We start from the raw sequence: 18094 nt of genomic DNA on the forward strand, positions 1-18094 counted from the left end.
CTGCCGCATGAATCATCCAAAAACACGGGACTTAAAGGGCGGCTGGCGTAAACTGCCCCCCTAGTAGAATGAGCCGTAACCCTCTTAGGAGCAGGTCTGCCTGAAGTGTCATATGCCTGCAATATGCAATTAGCAATCCATTTAGACAGAGTGACTTTAGACACTGCTTTACCCAGAGCAAATTTAGCAAAGAACGAACAGCTGATCTGATTTCCTGTGGCCAGCTGTCCTGTTAATATAAAAGCGTAATTGTCTATGAACATCCAATGAATGCAACTTGTATTCCCCTTTGTTTGAATACTTGGGAAAAAGACAGGCAAATTGATTGACTGGTTAATATTGGATTGAAGAGACCTCGAAGAAAAGATGGATTGGTCCTGAGGCACACCCTATCAGGGGAAGAAAGAAAGGTAAAGGCGGTTTGACACAAAGAGCCTGAAGCTCAGACACCCTTCTGGCTGAAGTGATAGCTACCAGAAAGACAGTCTTCCAGGAAAGGAATTTTAAATCAGCAGAAGCTGCAGGCTCGAAGGGAGGAGCAGTAAGGGCCTGCAGGACTAAAGACAAGGCGGTACAACCTCCTTGACTGGAGGCCTTAATAAAAAAACTCCCTTGAGAAAGGATTTACATAATTTAAGCTGTCATAGGGGAGCTGTGTCCTGTCCAATGTGATAATGCGATGTACTTTAATCGTGGATGAACTGGCCCCTTGATGAAAGAGGTCTGTTAGAAATTCTAGCACCGCAGAGATAGGTGCTGAAAAAGGATCCACCGTTCTCTGCCCTGCCCATATAGAGAACCTCTTCCATTTACTCCGATAAACCTGTCTGGTAGAAGGTTATGGGCAGCCCACAAAAATTGCTTTGACCGGTGAAGAGATACCGGGAGTCCTATTAAAGGTGAATTTGGAGCAGCAAGCTGTCACTTTCAGGAGTCATAGGTTGGGACTGGCATTCCCAGAGGGTGAGATGAGATCCGGATTGGATCCAGAATCCATGGTGGATTGATTTTGTGAGACCATCACGAAGGGAACCAAGGTTGTCGAGGCCAGAATGGGGCAATGAGAATCATTCTGCTCCCAAACTGTTGGCTTTCTGCAGAAACCTCTGCATCAGAGGAAGTGGAGGGTAGGCATAAAGGAGACGGGAGGCCAAGCATGCACCAGAGCATCCTCATCCTCGGAACTCCCCTGGTGGGGAAAAGAAGTAGAGTATGCATTTGGCGTTTGAGGGAGAAGCAAAAGATGCATAACAGGGTTGCCCCAAGCGGCAAAAAATTCTTCGCTACTTGAAGGTTTAGGGACCACTCGTGTGGAGAAAGGATGGTGCTACTGAGCTTGTCGCAAGGATGTTGGACTTTCCCGAATGTGACTTTCGTTGCTATCAGAAAGCGTTTGGTGGAAATTGCCCATTCCCAAACTCTCATGGCCTCGACAAAGGGATAAGACCTGGTTCCTCCTGCTTGTTGATATACCAGACTACGGACATGTTGTCTGTCTGAATCGTAATAGTCCCTGTAGGAAGAGCGTGGTGAAGTGCTTGCAACACTAGAGCACGCCCTCATTTCCAGGACATTTATATGCAATTATGTCTCTGTGGGATTCCACGTGCCTTGGACAATCTTTCCCGCAGAATGCCCCCCCCCGAGCAGGCAAGAAGCAAGTGGTCACTGTGGCTCGGGAAATGCAGCTAAAAGGGTCTTCCCAGGGGCTCCGGAGAAAAGCCACCACACCAGAGGGAGTCCTGCACGCTCTGCTGACTACGTGGGCGAGCGAGCTAGGAACAGAGACCACTGAACTTGAAGGGTCCATTGAGAAAGAACCATGCGTGCGGCGAGCATGAAGTAGAAGCGCGGGATAGCTGCGCCCTACATAGAGAAGGGCCCTCAGGACCCGAAGCTGCAGTTGGTGACGGTTGAAGGATTGCTGTCACATGACACCTCAGGCTGGCGATACGATACGGTCTGGGGTGAGGAAGGCTCGCATTGATCTGGTGTCTAGTCTTCCTCCTATGAAATCTAATAATTTGAGTTGGATTCAGGAAAGATTTCTCCCAGTTGATGTTATACCCCAGCCTTGTGCTAGTTGAAGGAAGTAATCCCTGGCTGAGCACAGAAGATGCCTTGATGATGCCAGCAGCCGTCGAGCCAGTCGCCCAGCGGAAAGACCTGTAATCCCTGGAGCCTCAGTGGGGCCCGCCCACCCGCCACCTTGGTGTAAACACCCTGGGGGGAGAGGTGGACCAAAGGAGGACCCTGAACTGATAGTGACTGGCATCCTTGAGGTCTATGGTTCAACAGGAAAAGGTCTAAATTGGTCTTAAAGTCCCCCGCTTTCTTTGGCACCAAAAGAACCTGGAGTAAAACCCTAATCCGCTGATCTGGGGGCTCTGCTGGACCGTCTTCTTTGTGGCACCAGGCCTAGGTAAAACCCTAATCCGGCCAGAAGTTCTAGGAGTGATGGCTCTTTTTTTCCTAGCAGCTGCTCGATTGAGAGCTGCCGCCTCCGCCCTTTGATCGGGTGGAACCTCTGGGAGGCTGCTGAGATGAGGGATCTTGATCAGGGGTATTGAATATCCTCTCTGATATGAGTCGGGCAACTGTCTGTTGAATATCCTCTCTGATATGGTCGAGCACTAACTTGTGTTATTGTTATGGGACCCCCAAGAAGTCAGTATCGAAAAAACCGCCGCTTATGGACTCCCAAAGAGTCAGGGTGCATCGGTAAGCCCGACTGCCTCCAGAGACGGACAGCCGGGCAACCCTTCAGGGCTGCTGCGTGGGTCTCTCAGAGAAGGGTTCTCTGGACCCAAAATTGCCAGGAGCCCCCTGCCTCTGGCACGACGCCCTCCGATCCTCCTCTGCCACGGAAGGACTGGTTATCCGAGCAGGGTTGGGACTGCTGCGACTTCGAACCACATCTTCTTCTGTCCCTTTTGGTTCTAGAGAAGGACCTCTGGGGAGCTGAGAAGGACTGACACAGTTGTCTTCCCATCCTTTTAGCCCTGGACAGGTGTCCCTCGCGGAACAGTCTTGCCAAATAAGGCAGAACCATCGAAAGGGCATTTGGCGAGCGCGCCTAAGGGCTCTCGGCAAAATCACAATGGCGGAGCCAGGCCTGTCGCTCATGACAAGGCCTGCCCGCTGGGCTCAAGCTCCCTCAGTAGCATGAGACAGCAGCCGCGATAGATGTATTGGATACAGATCTGAGAGTGGCCATTCGGTGGAATAAACCTGCTTATCCTCACTCGAGATGGACTCGGGGAGATGCAGCGTACTCTTTAATCAGATCTCGCTGCATCCCTAATGACATCATATATGGTTCAAGCTCTCAAGGAGAAGGTCGCTGAACTAAACACTCGTTCCCAAATTCTCCATCGAGCAGGACTCCTTACCCGATGGACCGGAGGGACTCTCTCTCCCAAGCTAATTCCCTCTTCGTGGCTGCATCCATCACATCATCACAGGGGACCCTTACTCCCAGTGGGATGCGGAAGAATGAAAGAGAATAAATGGGATAGGACATGCATTGGCCGAGGGATTCCACGCCTGATAGATATATAGATCTAAGTAGATATAAGGATCAGCAGAAGGACACAGGAGAGGAAGAGGTCGCCTCGAATGGGCCTCAGAGTGCCTCCAAGTCCACGAAGAAGCCTTGGGGGCAGACCACCCCCTGATCCTTAACATCTCCATGATGTCTCCAAATGAGACGCCTCAGGGGGTGACCTAGGGGAGCCTTCCCCTTTCCAAGTCCTCGTCTTCAGTGACCGGACTCAAATTCATGTGCTCTCCTCTTGCACTTGCGCCCGAGGTACATCGGGGGGGGCTGTCCGAGAGTACTCTTTCAGCAGACGGATGTTCCAAGGGAACCACTTGGGACATCGAGGCGAGGCTGTCCCTGGGACCGGGGGTGGGGGGGGCCTGGCCCTGCAATGGGATGGAGGGATGGAGCCGTGGCAGGACCGGGGGGGGGATGTCCCTCACAGTGCCCCTTTCCATAGTTTGAAAGCCCGAGGGAGCCAGCTCTTCTCGAGCCCCCCGAGACCCCCCCACTCGGATCCGACATCCGGGTCCGAGCCGAAAGAGCCGCCCGAGAGACGGTCTGTGCTCCTCTGGGCGGGCGGAGCCGAAGCTCACTCGGATCCGATCCCTCGAGGCCGGCTCGCCGGGTCGGGGTCCGAGTCTGAAGTACCTCAAGCACTTCAGGGATGACGGATCCGCAGTGCGCCGCCACCACCAGGATCGGACCCACCCCCCGATCCCCGGCGGCTCCGCGCCCGTGGCCCGGGCCCCCGTGGGTCTGAAGAGGAGGAAAAAGGGGGCCCTCCCCTCCCGGGGGGTCCCGAGCACGGGGGGCTTGCATTTGGGGGATGGTCCTTCCTCCATGATGAATTTCATCATCACGCTCATCGATCAGCTCATCTGGAGAGAAGCGCGAGCCGGACCTAGAGGAGCGTGACCTAGAGAACCCTCCTAGCTAGCCTCCTCCTCCTCCCTCTCCTCCCTCGGTCCAGGAGAGAACCGGGGGGGAGGAGGAGGAAAGCTAGAAGGCACAGGGTAAGCCCCGGCTGGAAGCTGGCTCTCCTCTTTCCTCCTCTTGGTGCTTCTCCTGTGCCTCTCCTTCTGTCTCTCCCTACTAGAATCCTTCCGGCATTTTTAAGGGAGGTTGAGTCCCAGCGGAGGGGAAGACAAGACAACAAGTTGCTGACTGGAGGGGCAGAGGCCGAAGCAGTATCTGGGGTAAAAGACCCGCCAGCACTAACTTCACCTCCTCGTTCCTGTGCCCGGGTTGAACCCTGCACAAATGGTACAACCAGAAGACAGGTGTTCAACCCCTAAGAGCGACCAGACAGTGTGGCCATGCTGTGGGACAGCTTATGGCCACACTATAACCGACCCTCCGTTCCTTAAAGCCGGAGGTTGAACCTGCTGTACAATGTACAACCAGAGACAGACAGGTGTTCAACTTTAGCTTACCCGAGTGTGGCCATCTGCTGGGGACAGCTTATGTACACCACAGCCTATTCGAAAGACAGCCTTAGGGGCTTCAGACATGACACCTAAGGCCTAAACACACAGACACACACAAAACTACGAAAAACCCGATTTAACTAAAAGAGGAGGGGAAAGCCTTAACCACACACAACACTAACTATTTTTAAACAAAAAACTGAGAATTTTAACAATTTTCCTGTCAGAAAACCACTTATCTCAAAAACCAGCCAGGCTCTCAAGAATTCGTCCGCTCTTGCGGCAAGCAAAACGTAAATCTGAGGTCAGTCAGGGCGTGGCAAGGGGTTATGGGTAAGAGGGAGGAGCTAGGAGCTCGGAGCCTAAGCTTTTGAATTGCCGGCTTGGATCCGAGGTCGGATCCGATACCCACAGGTTGCATCCGAATGAAGTCTTCCTACTTCAGATGTGTGCGTTTGCTTTGTGACCAACTGTTATCCTATCCAGGAAAAGTTCTGTCTGACATCCACTTTTTTGAAACCATATGTTTTGAATACTAATGACCCTAAAATGGACAATGCAAGCTTTGAACCTTTTCAAATTATTTAACAGGAGTTTGGCAGTTGGTTCTAGACATTCTGTTTAAGAGGAGTTTGGTGGTTTGTTCTTGATGTTCTATTTAAGAGGAATTTGGTGGCTGTTTCTTGATGTTCTATTTAAAAGGACTTTGGTGGTTGGTTCTTTATATTCTATTTAAGAGGAGTTTGGTGGTTGGCTCTTGATGTTCTTATGAAGTCCTTTGAATATATGGATGAAAGCAAGATATATACTTTTTAGTAGTGCTAAACATTTATTGTTTATGTCTACAGTTTACGTTCTCTTCATTAAAGTGATGTAACGGTTGATCAATTTTATCCCCATCTCCAAAATACTTGAAAAATGTATTCAAAAATAATTACTAAATCTCAACAAGAACTAATTTGCACTACATTCATCTATGTATTATTTAAAATATTAAACAGGTGAACTACCCTTTCTTGCTGAAATAGGTTCTGCCTTATTCTGTTAAAATGCACATCCCCATAGTGATTCTTTCTCCACAGCTGTCAGCCTCACAGCCCCACAGCAGTGTTTTATAAGAGCTGAAATTACTGCCCTGATTGAACAAAATGATGGAACCACAAACATTCTTTATGCATCTGTATGTCTATCAGATACAGCAGAAAATAGCTTATATTACATTTTAAGATCAGGATTTAACTGCAAAATTTATGATAAGGTCTTAAAAAGACAAACAAGCATAACTTTGTCTGGATGAAAAAAAAATAAAGTGTGTTTTTTTTTTCAGGGAAGCAAGCCCTACTGCATTCCCATGTGGGGGCATGCCCCTACATCCCCAAACATATTTATTAATTACATCACCTCACAAACTTGAAGAGGGGAGATATTTCCCAAAATCAGTGCACATTAAAGAAATCCACTAGCAGGGATTTCTTAACTTCATCAAGTTAAACTTGACCAGATAGCACCTCACCCAATGTAAGTTCAGCAAGCAGTAGGGAAACATACCTCAAGCCTGAAAGGTACAGCATGAAAATATTTGCAAACAACAACAAGCTAAAGAACTCAGTGATATATAATGCTATGTACAAAACTCTATACCACAGTTAGCAAGTATTTAGTAAATCACCATTAAAGATAAGTGAAATGAATGTACACACGTTAAAATATAAGGCCAAATTAGATTTAGACTCACTGGAAACGTTTCTTAATGTGCAGCATAAGAAAGGCAAAACATTACAATCTCCCTATAATCCACATGTATCTAGGTAAACAGACAACACAGTACCTGCATATTAATCTATTCAGCAAATGAGTACAGAAAACATAACTATTCTGTTAAGTGAGAAGATAATAAAAAGGTATCCTAGCAATATTAACGTGCCCAACAATTTGTTTCTTGATGTGGAGCAATGCACTGTCATATAATTATTGCTCCTCCATGGCAGTGTTTTCCATTACAAAGAATAATGCCCCAGTATGCATTGATCAGCATAGCTCTCAACTGTCCAGATTTTCGCAGAATGTACAGACCTTTGCATAATATTTTTTGGTCTGTTTCTCATAAATTTTTGGATTTCTGGCAAATTATTGGCAAATCATTAAGCATGAAAGTCAGAAAATAATGACAGGCATTTGAGTTTCAGAGTTCATACCCTTCAAAAATTTCATGCTAATGGAAAACCTGTTATTCTCTCAAATTTCTAAGTTTATAACGGCAAAATTTAAAAATTGCCCTATTTATGGGCCTTTGTTACCCCATTATTTATGGCTTTGTCCTGATTTTTTGCTCTAACAGGTTGAGAGGTATGACAACCCAGCTCTGATAACCTGTTGCTGTCAGTTTCTTACATTACAAATACTTGGAACGGATTTGTAGGACATCTATTACTACAATATGTAACTTACTTCCCCTTGACATATGCAGTAAAATGTTATCTCACTTAAATTCGGCCCACCAGCCATGTTAACACTTGGCACTCACTCCCCCAGTGTTTGAGGAATCTTTAGCTCAAGCCTGCAGATGTGTAATAACTAAATGTTTGTGACAGAATAGTCACAGTTATGATCAGATATGTCCAGTACGTGGTCTATTATACCAAAGCATAACAGAGATGTATCCTTATAAATATGTTGTTTTAACTATTGCCTTAGAATCATCTTGCTCATAGACTCTGTGCTGCCTCGCCTAATGCAGAGTTGGTTTTAGTAATGACTTTATACTTTAAAGCATCTCTGATTATTATAGGGCTGTTCCCATTTGAAACTTGTTGCACATGTTTGCTTTCTTGTGATGGGCAATTGAGCTTTTCCCTCTAGGGATGCACATTAAAAGGTAGGTTAGCTAACCTAGTGAATAAAATATAATAAACTAGCTGAGTGCACATTATTAATGGCATCCTCCTAACTATAAGCCAGGAGCACATTACCATGTACTGACACAAGAAATAACCTAGGATAGTACCACCCATAGATGGGTACTGCAGTGTGTTTCAGTTGTGACATGTGGCTCGAGGTAGTGCCACCCATGGATGGGCACTATAGTGTGTTCCAGATGTGACATGTGCCTCAGGATAGTGCCACCCATGCATGGGCAATGCAGTAAGTTTCAGCTGTGACATGTGCCTTAAGATAGTGCCACCCATGGATGGGCACTGCAGTGTGTTTCAGTTGTGACATGTGTCTCAGAGTAGTGCCACCCATGGATGGAAAATGTAGTTCAGTGCAGTGTGTTTCAGCTGTGACATGTGTTTCAGGGTAGTGCTACCCATAGATGGGCACTGCAGCGTATTTCAGCTGTGACACGTGCCTCAGGGTAGTGCCACCCATGAATGGCCACTGCACTGTGTTTCAGCTGTGACGTGCCTCAGGATAGTGCCACCCATGTATGGGCACTGCGTGTGTTTCAGCTGTGACATGTGCCTCAGAGTAGTGCCACCCATGGATGGAAAGTGTAGCTCAGTGCAGTGTGTTTCAGCTGTGACATGTGCCTCGGTGTAGTGCCACCCATGTATGGGCACTGCAGTGTGTTTCAGCTGAGACATGTGCCTCAGGATAGTGTCACCTATGGATGGGCAATGCAATAAGTTTCAGCTGTGACATGTACCTCACGATAGTGTCACCCATGGATGGGCACTGCAGTGTGTTTCAGCAGTTACATGTGCCTCATGATAGTGCCACCCATGGATGGACACTGCAGTGTGTTTCAGTTGTGATATATGCCTCAGTGTAGTGGCATCCATGTATGGGCACTGCAGTCTGCTTCAGCTGAGACATGTGCCTCAGGATAGTGCCATCCATTGATGGGCAATGCAGTAAGTTTGAGCTGTGACATGTGCCTCGCAATAGTGCCACCCATGGATGGGCACTGCAGTGTGTTTCAGCAGTGACATATGCCTCATGATAGTGCCACCCATGGATGGGCACTGCAGTATTTTTCAGTTGTGACATGTGCCTCAGAGTAGTACCACCCATGGATGGAAAGTGTAGTTCAGTGCGTTTCAGCTGTGACACATGCCTAGGGGTAGTGCCACCCATAGATGGGCACTGTAGTATATTTCAGCTGTGACATGTGCCACAGGATAGTGCCACTGCAGTGTGTTTCAGTTGTGACATGTCTCTCAGGATAGTGCCACCCATGGATGGAAAGTGTAGTTTAGTGCACTGTGTATCAGCTGACACATTTGACTCAGAGTAGTGTCACCCATGGATAGGCACTACAGTGTGTTTCAGCTGTGAAATGTGCATCAGGGTAGTGCTACCCATGGATGGGCATTACAGTGAGTTTCAGCTGTGACATGTGCCTCTGGATAGTGGCACCCATGGATGGGCACTGCAGCATGTTTCAGCTGTGACATGTGCCTCAGCATAGTGCCAACCAAGGATGGGCACTGCAGTGCATTTCGACTGAGACATGTGACTCAGGGCAGTGTCACCCATGGATGTGGATTGCAGTGTGTTTCAACTGACATGTGCCTCAGGATAGTGCCACACACATGAATGGGCACTGCAGTGTGTTTCAGCTGTGACATGTGCCTCAGGGTAGTGCCACCCATAGACAGGAACTGTAGTTATGGGCAGTGTGTTCCAGCTGTGACATGTGCCTCAGGGCGATGAAATGTAGTTAGGTGCAGTTGCAATATGTTTCAGCTGGGAAGTGTGCCTCAGGGTAGTGCCACCCATGGATGGGCATTGCAGTGAGTTTCAGCTGTAATGTGCCTCTGGATAGTGCCATCCAAGGATGGGCACTGCAGTGCATTTCAACTGAGACATGTGACTCAGGGCATTGTCACTCATGGATGCGCACTGCAGTGTGTTTCAGCTGTGACATGTCTCAGGATAGTGCCACACATGGATGGGCACTGCAGTGCATTTCAGCTGTAACATGTGCCTCAGGGTAGTACCACCCATAGACAGGAAGTGTAGTTATGGGCAGTGGGTTCCAGCTGCAACATGTGCCTCAGGGTAGTGAGTCCACAGACAGAAAGTGTAGTTAGGTGCAGTTGCAGTATGTTTCAGCTGTGAAGTGTGCCTCAGGGTAGTGCCACCCATGGACGGACACTGCAGTGAGTTTTGGATGTGGTATGTGCCACACCTCAGGGTAGTCCCACCCATGTACAGAAAGTCCATTTCAGTGCAAGTGTTTCAGCTGTGACATGGCTTCAAGGTAGTGCCAGCCATGGATGGGCACTGCAGTGTGTTTCAGCTGTGACATGTGCCTTAGCATTGTGCCACCCAAAAACAGAAAGTGTAGTTTAGTGCAGTGTGCTTCAGGTATGACATGTGCCGCATGGTCGTGCCACCCATGGATGGAAAGTGTGGTTCAGACCAGTGTGTTTCAACTGTGACATGTGCCTCAGGGGAGTGCAACCCATAGATGGACACTGCAGTGTGTCTCAGCTGTGACATGGCCTCAGGGTAGTGCCACGCTTGGATGGGCAATGCAGTGTGTTTCAGCTGTGGCATGTGCTACATCTCAGGATAGCACCACCCATGGACAGAAAGTGTAGTTCAGTGCAGAGTGTTTCAGCTGTGACATGTCCCTCAGGGTAGTGCCACCAATGGATGTGCACTTCAGTGTGTTTCAGCTGTGACTTGTGCTTCAGGGTAATATCACCCATAAACAGAAAGTGCAGTGCAGTGATTTTCAGCTATGACATGTGTCTCAGGTTAGTACCACCCATGCATGGGCACTGCAGTCTGTTTCAGCTGTGACATGCTTCAGGATAGTGCCACCCATGGATGGACAATGCTGTAAATGTCACCTGTGACATGTGCCTCAGGATAGTGCCATGCATGGATGGGCACTGCAGTGTGTTTCAACTGTGACATCTGCCTCAGGATAGTGTCACCCAAAGATGGGCACTGCAGTGTGTTTCAGTTGTGACATGTGCCTCAGGGCAGTATCACCCATGGATGGGCACTGCAGTCTGTTTCAGCTGTGACATGTGCCTCACGGTAGTGCCATCCATGGATGGGCACTGCAGTGTGTTTCAGCTATGGCATGTGCCACACTTCAGCATAGTGCCACCCATGGACAGAAAGTGTAGCTCAGTACAGTTGTTTCAGCTGTGACATGTGCCTCAAGGTAGTGCCACCCATGGATGGGCACTGCAGTGTGTTTCAGCTGTGAAATGTGCCTCAGGATAGTGCCACCCATGAATGGGCACTGCAGTGCATTTCAGCTGTGATATGTGCCTCAGGGTAGTGACACCCATAGACAGAAAGTAGCTCAGTGCAGTGTGTTTCAGCTCTGACATGTGCCTCAGGATAGCACCACCCATGGATGGGAATGCAGTATGTTTCAGTTGTGACATGTGCCTCGGGGTAGTGCCACCCATGGATGGGCACTGCAGTGTATTTTAGCTGTGACATGTGACTCAGGGTGGTGCCACCCATAGACAGAAAGTGTAGTTCAGTGTACTGTGCTTCAGCTGTGACATGTGTCTCAGGGTAGTGTCACCCATGGATGGAAAGTATAGTTTAGTGCAGAGTGTTTCTTCTGAGACATGACTCAGGGCAGTGCCACCCACGGATGGGCACTGCAGTGTGTTTCTGCTGTGACGTGCCTCAGGGTAGTGCCACCTAAGGATGGGCACTGCAGTGAGTTCAGCTGTAACATGTGCCTCTGGGTAGTGGCACCATGGATGGGCACTGCAGCATGTTTCAGCTGTGACATGTGCCTCAGCATGGTGCCGCCCAAGGATGGGCACTGCAGTGCTTTTCAGCTGTGACATGTGACTCAGGGCAGTGTCAACCATGGATGGGCACTGCGGTGTGTTTCAGCTGTGACATGTGCCTCAGGGTAGTGCCACACATAGACAGAAAATGTAGTTAAGGGCAGTGTGTTTCAGCTTGATATGTGCCTCAGGGTAGTGCCACCCACAGACAGAAAGTGTAGTTAAGTGCAGTTGCAGTATGTTTCAGCTGTGAAGTGTGCTGCAGGGCAGTGCCACACATGGATGGAAAGTATAGTTCAGTGCAGTGTGTTTCAGCTGTGACATGTGCCTCAGGGTTGTGCCAGCCATGGATGGGCACTGCAGTGTGTTTCAGCTATGACATGTGCCTCAGCATAGTGCCGCCCAGAAACAGAAAGTGTAGTTTAGTGAAGTGTGTGTTTCAGCTGTTGCATGTGCCTCAGAGTAGTGCCACTCATGGATGGAAAGTGTGGTTCAGAGCATTGTGTTTCAGCTGTGACATGTGTCTCAGGTGAGTGCCACCCATGGATGGGCACTGCAGTGCATTTCAGATGTGGCATGTGCCACACCTCAGTGTAGTTCCACCAATGGACTGAAAGTCCAGTGTGTTTCAGCTGTAACATGGTCTGAGGGTAGTGCCACCCATGGATGGGCACTGCAATGTGTTTCAGCTGTGGCATGTGGCACAACCTGGGAGAGTGCCACACATGAGCAGAAAGTGTAGTTCATTGCAGTGTCTTTCAGCTGTGACATGTACCTCAGGGTAGTGCCACCCATAAACAAAAAGTGTAGTTCAGTGCAGTGTGTTTCAGCTGTGACATGTACCTCAGGGTAGTGCCACTCATGGACGGAAAGTGGGGTTCAGAGCATTGTGTTTCAGCTGTAACATGTGCCTCAGGGGAGTGCAACCCATGGGTGGGCACTGCAGTGTGTTTCAGCTGTGACATGTGCCTCAGAGTTGTGCCACCCATGGATTGGCACTGCAGTGTGTTTCAGATGTGGTATGTGCCACATCTCAGTGTAGTTCCACCAATGGACTGAAAGTTCAATGTGTTTCAGCTGTAACATGGCCTGAGGGCAGTGCCACCAATGGATGGGCACTGCAGTGTGTTTCAGCTGTGGCCTGTGGCACAACATAGGATAGTGCCACACATGAGCAGAAAGTGTAGTTCAGTGCAGTGTGTTTCAGCTGTGACATGTACCTCAGGGTTGTTGTTGTTGTGTCTTTCGGCTTTTCCCAGTTAGGGTTCGCCACAGCAGAACTCCGGTCCGCTAATGTTTGGCAGTAGATTTTTACATGCCGAGTTGCCAGCCCTGATGCACAACCTTCAATGAAGGTACGCTCATTCACGCATGTCTCCACACAGAAGACGCTCTAGCTGAGAATCGAACAGGGCAATGTCTTACTGTGAGGCGACAATGCTACCACAGCACCACCACCGCAGTTAGTGCCACCCTTAAACAGAAAGTGTAGTTCAGTGCAGTGTGTTTCAGCTGTGACATGTGCCTCAGGGTAGTGCCACCCATGGATGGGCACTGCAGTGTGTTTCAGCTGTGATGTGCCTCAGCATAGTGCCACCCAAGGATGGGCACTGCAGTGTGTTTCAGTTGTGACATGTGCCTTAGGGCAATATCATCCATGGATGGGCACTGCAGTCTGTTTTAGGTGTGACATGTGCTTCAGGGTAGTGCCATACATGGATGGGCACTGCAGTGTGTTTCAGCTATGGCATATGCCACACCTCAGTGTAGTGCCACCCATGGACAGAAAGTGTAGCTCTGTACAGTGTGTTTCAGCTATAACATGTACCGCAGGGTAGTGCCACCCATGGGTGGGAACTGCAGTGTGTTTCAGCTGTCACATGTGCCTCAGGGTAGTGCCACACATGGATGGGCATTGCAGTGTGTTTCAGCTGTCACATTTTCCTCAGGGTAGTGCCACCCATAGACAGAAAGTATAGTTCAGTGCAGTGTGTTTCAGCTGTGACATGTACCTCAGGGTAGTGCTACACTTGGATGGAAAATGTAGTTCAGTGAAGTGTGTTTCAGCTGTGACATGTGCCTCAGTATAGTGCCACCAACAGTTGGGCACTGCAGTGTGTTTCAGCTGTAACATGTGCCTCAGGTTAGTGGCCCCCAAGGATGGGTAATGCTGTGTGCTTCAGCTGTGACATTTGCCTCAAGATAGTGCCACCCAAGGAAGGGCACTGCAGTGCATTTCAGCTGTGACATGTGATTAGTCAGGGCCACCCATGAATGGGCACTGCAGTGTGTTTCAATGTGACATGTGCCTTAGGATAGTGCCACCCCTGGATGGGCATTACAGTGTGTTTCAGCTGTGACATGTGCCTCAGGGTAGTGCCACCCATAGACAGAATGTGTAGTTATGTGCAGCTGCATTATGTTTTAGCTGTGATGTGTGCCTCAGGGCAGTGCCACACATGGATGGAAAGTGTAGTTCAGTGTGGTGTGTTTCTGCTGTGACATGTGGCTCAGGGTAGTGCCATGCAAGGATGGGCATTGCAGTGTGTTTTGGCTGTGGCATGTGCCACACCACAGGGTAGTGCCACCCAGAGACAGAAAGTGTAGTTCAGTGCAGTGTTTCAGCTGTAAGATATGCCTCAGGGTAGTGCCACCCATGGATGGGCGCTGCAGTGTGTTTCAGCTTTGACATGTGCCTTAGAGTTGTGCCACCCATGGATTGGCACTGCAGTGCATTTCAGATGTGGCATGTGCCACATCTCAGTGTAGTTCCACCAATGGACTGAAAGTTCAATGTGTTTCAGCTGTAACATGGCCTGAGGGCAGTGCCACCCATAGATGGGCACGGCAGTGTGTTTCAGCTGTGGCCTGTGGCACAACATAGGATAGTGCCACACATGAGCAGAAAGTGTAGTTCAGTGCAGTGTGTTTCAGCTGTGACATGTACCTCAGGGTTGTTGTTGTTGTGTCTTTCGGCTTTTCCCGGTTAAGAGTCGCCACAGCAGAACTCCGGTCCGCTAATGATTGGCAGTAGATTTTTACATGCCGAGTTGCCAGCCCTGATGCACAACCTTCAATGAAGGTATGCTCATTCACGCATGTCTCCACATAGAAGATGCTCTAGCTGAGAATCGAACAGGGCAACATCTTACTGTGAGGCGACAATGCTACCGCAGCACCACCACCGCAGTTAGTGCCACCCATAAACAGAAAGTGTAGTTCAGTGCAGTGTGTTTCAGCTGTGACATGTGCCTCAGGGTAGTGCCACCCATGGATGGGCATTGCAGTGTGTTTCAGCTGTGATGTGCCTCAGCAAAGTGCCACCCAAGGATGGGCACTGCAGTGTGTTTCAGTTGTGACATATGCCTTAGGGCAATATCATCCATGGATGGGCACTGCAGTCTGTTTCAGGTGTGACATGTGCTTCAGGGTAGTGCCATACATGGATGGGCACTGCAGTGTGTTTCAGCTATGGCATATGCCACACCTCAGTGTAGTGCCACCCATGGACAGAAAGTGTAGCTCTGTACAGTGTGTTTCAGCTATAACATGTACCGCAGGGCAGTGCCACCCATGGGTGGGAACTGCAGTGTGTTTCACCTGTCACATGTGCCTCAGGGTAGTGCCACACATGGATGGGCACTGCAGTGTGTTTCAGCTGTCACATTTTCCTCAGGGTAGTGCCACCCATAGACAGAAAGTATAGTTCAGTGCAGTGTGTTTCAGCTGTGACATGTACCTCAGGGTAGTGCTACCCTTGGATGGAAAATGTAGTTCAGTGAAGTGTGTTTCAGCTGTGACATGTGCCTCAGTATAGTGCCACCAACAGTTGGGCACTGCAGTGTGTTTCAGCTGTAACATGTGCCTCAGGTTAGTGGCCCCCAAGGATGGGTAATGCTGTGTGCTTCAGCTGTGACATTTGCCTCAAGATAGTGCCACCCAAGGAAGGGCACTGCAGTGCATTTCAGCTGTGACATGTGATTAGTCAGGGCCACCCATGAATGGGCACTGCAGTGTGTTTCAATGTGACATGTGCCTTAGGATAGTGCCACCCCTGGATGGGCATTACAGTGTGTTTCAGCTGTGACATGTGCCTCAGGGTAGTGCCACCCATAGACAGAATGTGTAGTTATGTGCAGCTGCATTATGTTTTAGCTGTGATGTGTGCCTCAGGGCAGTGCCACACATGGATGGAAAGTGTAGTTCAGTGTGGTGTGTTTCTGCTGTGACATGTGGCTCAGGGTAGTGCCATGCAAGGATGGGCATTGCAGTGTGTTTTGGCTGTGGCATGTGCCACACCACAGGGTAGTGCCACCCAGAGACAGAAAGTGTAGTTCAGTGCAGTGTTTCAGCTGTGAGATATGCCTCAGGGTAGTGCCACCCATGGATGGGCGCTGCAGTGTGTTTCAGCTTTGACATGTGCCTTAGGGTAGTGCCACCCATGGATGGACAATGCTGTGAGTTTCAGCTATGACATGTGCCTCAGGATAGGGCCAACCATGGATGGGCACTGCAGCGTGTTTCAACTGTGACATATGCCTCAGGATAGTGCCACCCAAAGACATGCACTACAGTGCATTTCAGCTGTGACAAGTGCCTCAGGGCACTATTACCCATGGAAGGGACTGCAGTGTGTTTCAGCTGTGTCATGTGTCTCAGGGTACTGCTATCCATGAATGGGTACTGCAGTGTGTTTCAGCAGTGGCATGTGCCTCAGGGTAGTGCCACCCATGGATGGGCACTGCAGTGTATTTCAGCTGACATGTGCCTCAGGGTAGTGTCACCCATGGATGGGCACTACAGTGTGTTTCAGCTGTGATATGTGCCTCGGGATAGTGCCACCCATGGATGGGCACTGCAGTGTGTTTCAGCTGTGACATGTGCCTCAGGGTAGTGCAACCCATAGAATAAAAGGGGTCTATATCAGATCATCGAAATGGCTCATTATTGAAAGCTGTAATGTTGAACTGCAAAACCCGAACCCTAACAATATTGAAACCTCAAAACAGCAAATTTTTTCCCGGGGAAAAAATTTGCTGTTCCGAGAAACACACCCACACCACAAGCACACTAAAAAGCAGCAATCCACACACATACATTTAAAAGTTAATCTAACCCTACGCTACACTGCACATACACTACTATCTATCCACTTACCTTAACCCAGACCCTAACCCTAAGCTCCGTCACTATCGCACACTCACCTCACCCGCGCCCTAACTCTAACTCACTTAACCCGCCCCTAACCCCAAATTCTCACTATCGCACACTCACCTCACCTGCGCCCTAACCCTAACTCACTTAACCCGCCCCTATCCCCAAATTCTCACTATTACACACTCATCTCACCCGCGCCCTAACCCTAACTCACTTAACCCTCCCCAACTCCAAATTCTGTCACAATCGCACACTTACCTGACCTGCACCCTAAACCTAACTCACCCAACCCATGCCCTAACCCGAACGTCCGCACAATCACAGACTTACCTTACCTTCCCAAGCTGTAACTTTCCATCGCATCGCTGAAAACAGCGAAGCCACAACAACGGCCAACTGAATTCTTTCCCTAGGAAAGAATTCGGTTTTGTGCAGCTTCGCTGTTTTTAGTATACGCGATATTGGGTTCGATATTAGATCATTCGAAATTCTGCCGTTTCAATGATCTAATATTGACCCAAATAAAAGTGTAGTTAAGTGCAGTGTGTTTCATTTGTGACATGCGCCTCAGGTAGTGCTACCCATGGATGGGCACTGCAGTTTATTTTCAGCTGTGGCATGTGCCACACCTCGGGGTAGTGCCAACCATGGGCAGAAAGTGTAGTTCAGTACAGTGTGTTTCAGCTGTGCCATGGGCCTCAGGGTAGTGTCACCCATGGATGGAAAGTGTAGTTCAGTGCAGTGTGTTTCAGCTGTGACATGTGGTTCAGTGTAGTTCCACCCATGGATGGGCACTGCAGTGTGTTTCAGCTGTGGCATGTGCCACACCTCAGGGTAGTGCCACCCATGGAGAAAAAGTATAGTTCAGTGTGGTGTGTTTCAGTTATGGCATGTGCCCTTGGGTAATGCCACCAATGAATGGATAGTGGAGTGTGAGTCCAGGTATTGCCACCCATAGATGGTCAGGGCACAGATGTAGTATTACACTTGGTTCTGTAACTCCTAACCCAAGACAAATACTTCTAACACTGCATCATTTTGTTTAAAAGTTCAGGTATCGTTTGCAACATGACTTATTAACAGTTTTGCATTTCACTTTTAAATCTTTGCTTGTTTGAGAACTTGCACTCTCCTGCAGCAGCTGCTATGAAGATCCAAACTGTGTAACAGTACATTTAATCAAAAAGAAATGCCATCATACAGATTTATTTATCATATTCATGACATCAGCACTTTTTTATTTCAGC

The 18094-nt window shown here is 48.9% G+C and overlaps 1 protein-coding gene across 1 annotated transcript in view; it reads right to left on the bottom strand.

Moving 5' to 3' along the window:
- CREB3L3 (cAMP responsive element binding protein 3 like 3) overlaps positions 1 to 18094 on the bottom strand; it is a 916737-nt gene that overhangs the window by 435654 nt on the left and 462989 nt on the right. The window lies entirely within an intron of this gene.

The sequence above is a fragment of the Protopterus annectens genome, chromosome 13.part0 (genome assembly GCF_019279795.1).
Source record: "Protopterus annectens isolate FY-2018-M chromosome 13.part0, PAN1.0, whole genome shotgun sequence".
In the NCBI taxonomy this organism is placed as follows: domain Eukaryota; kingdom Metazoa; phylum Chordata; order Ceratodontiformes; family Protopteridae; genus Protopterus; species Protopterus annectens.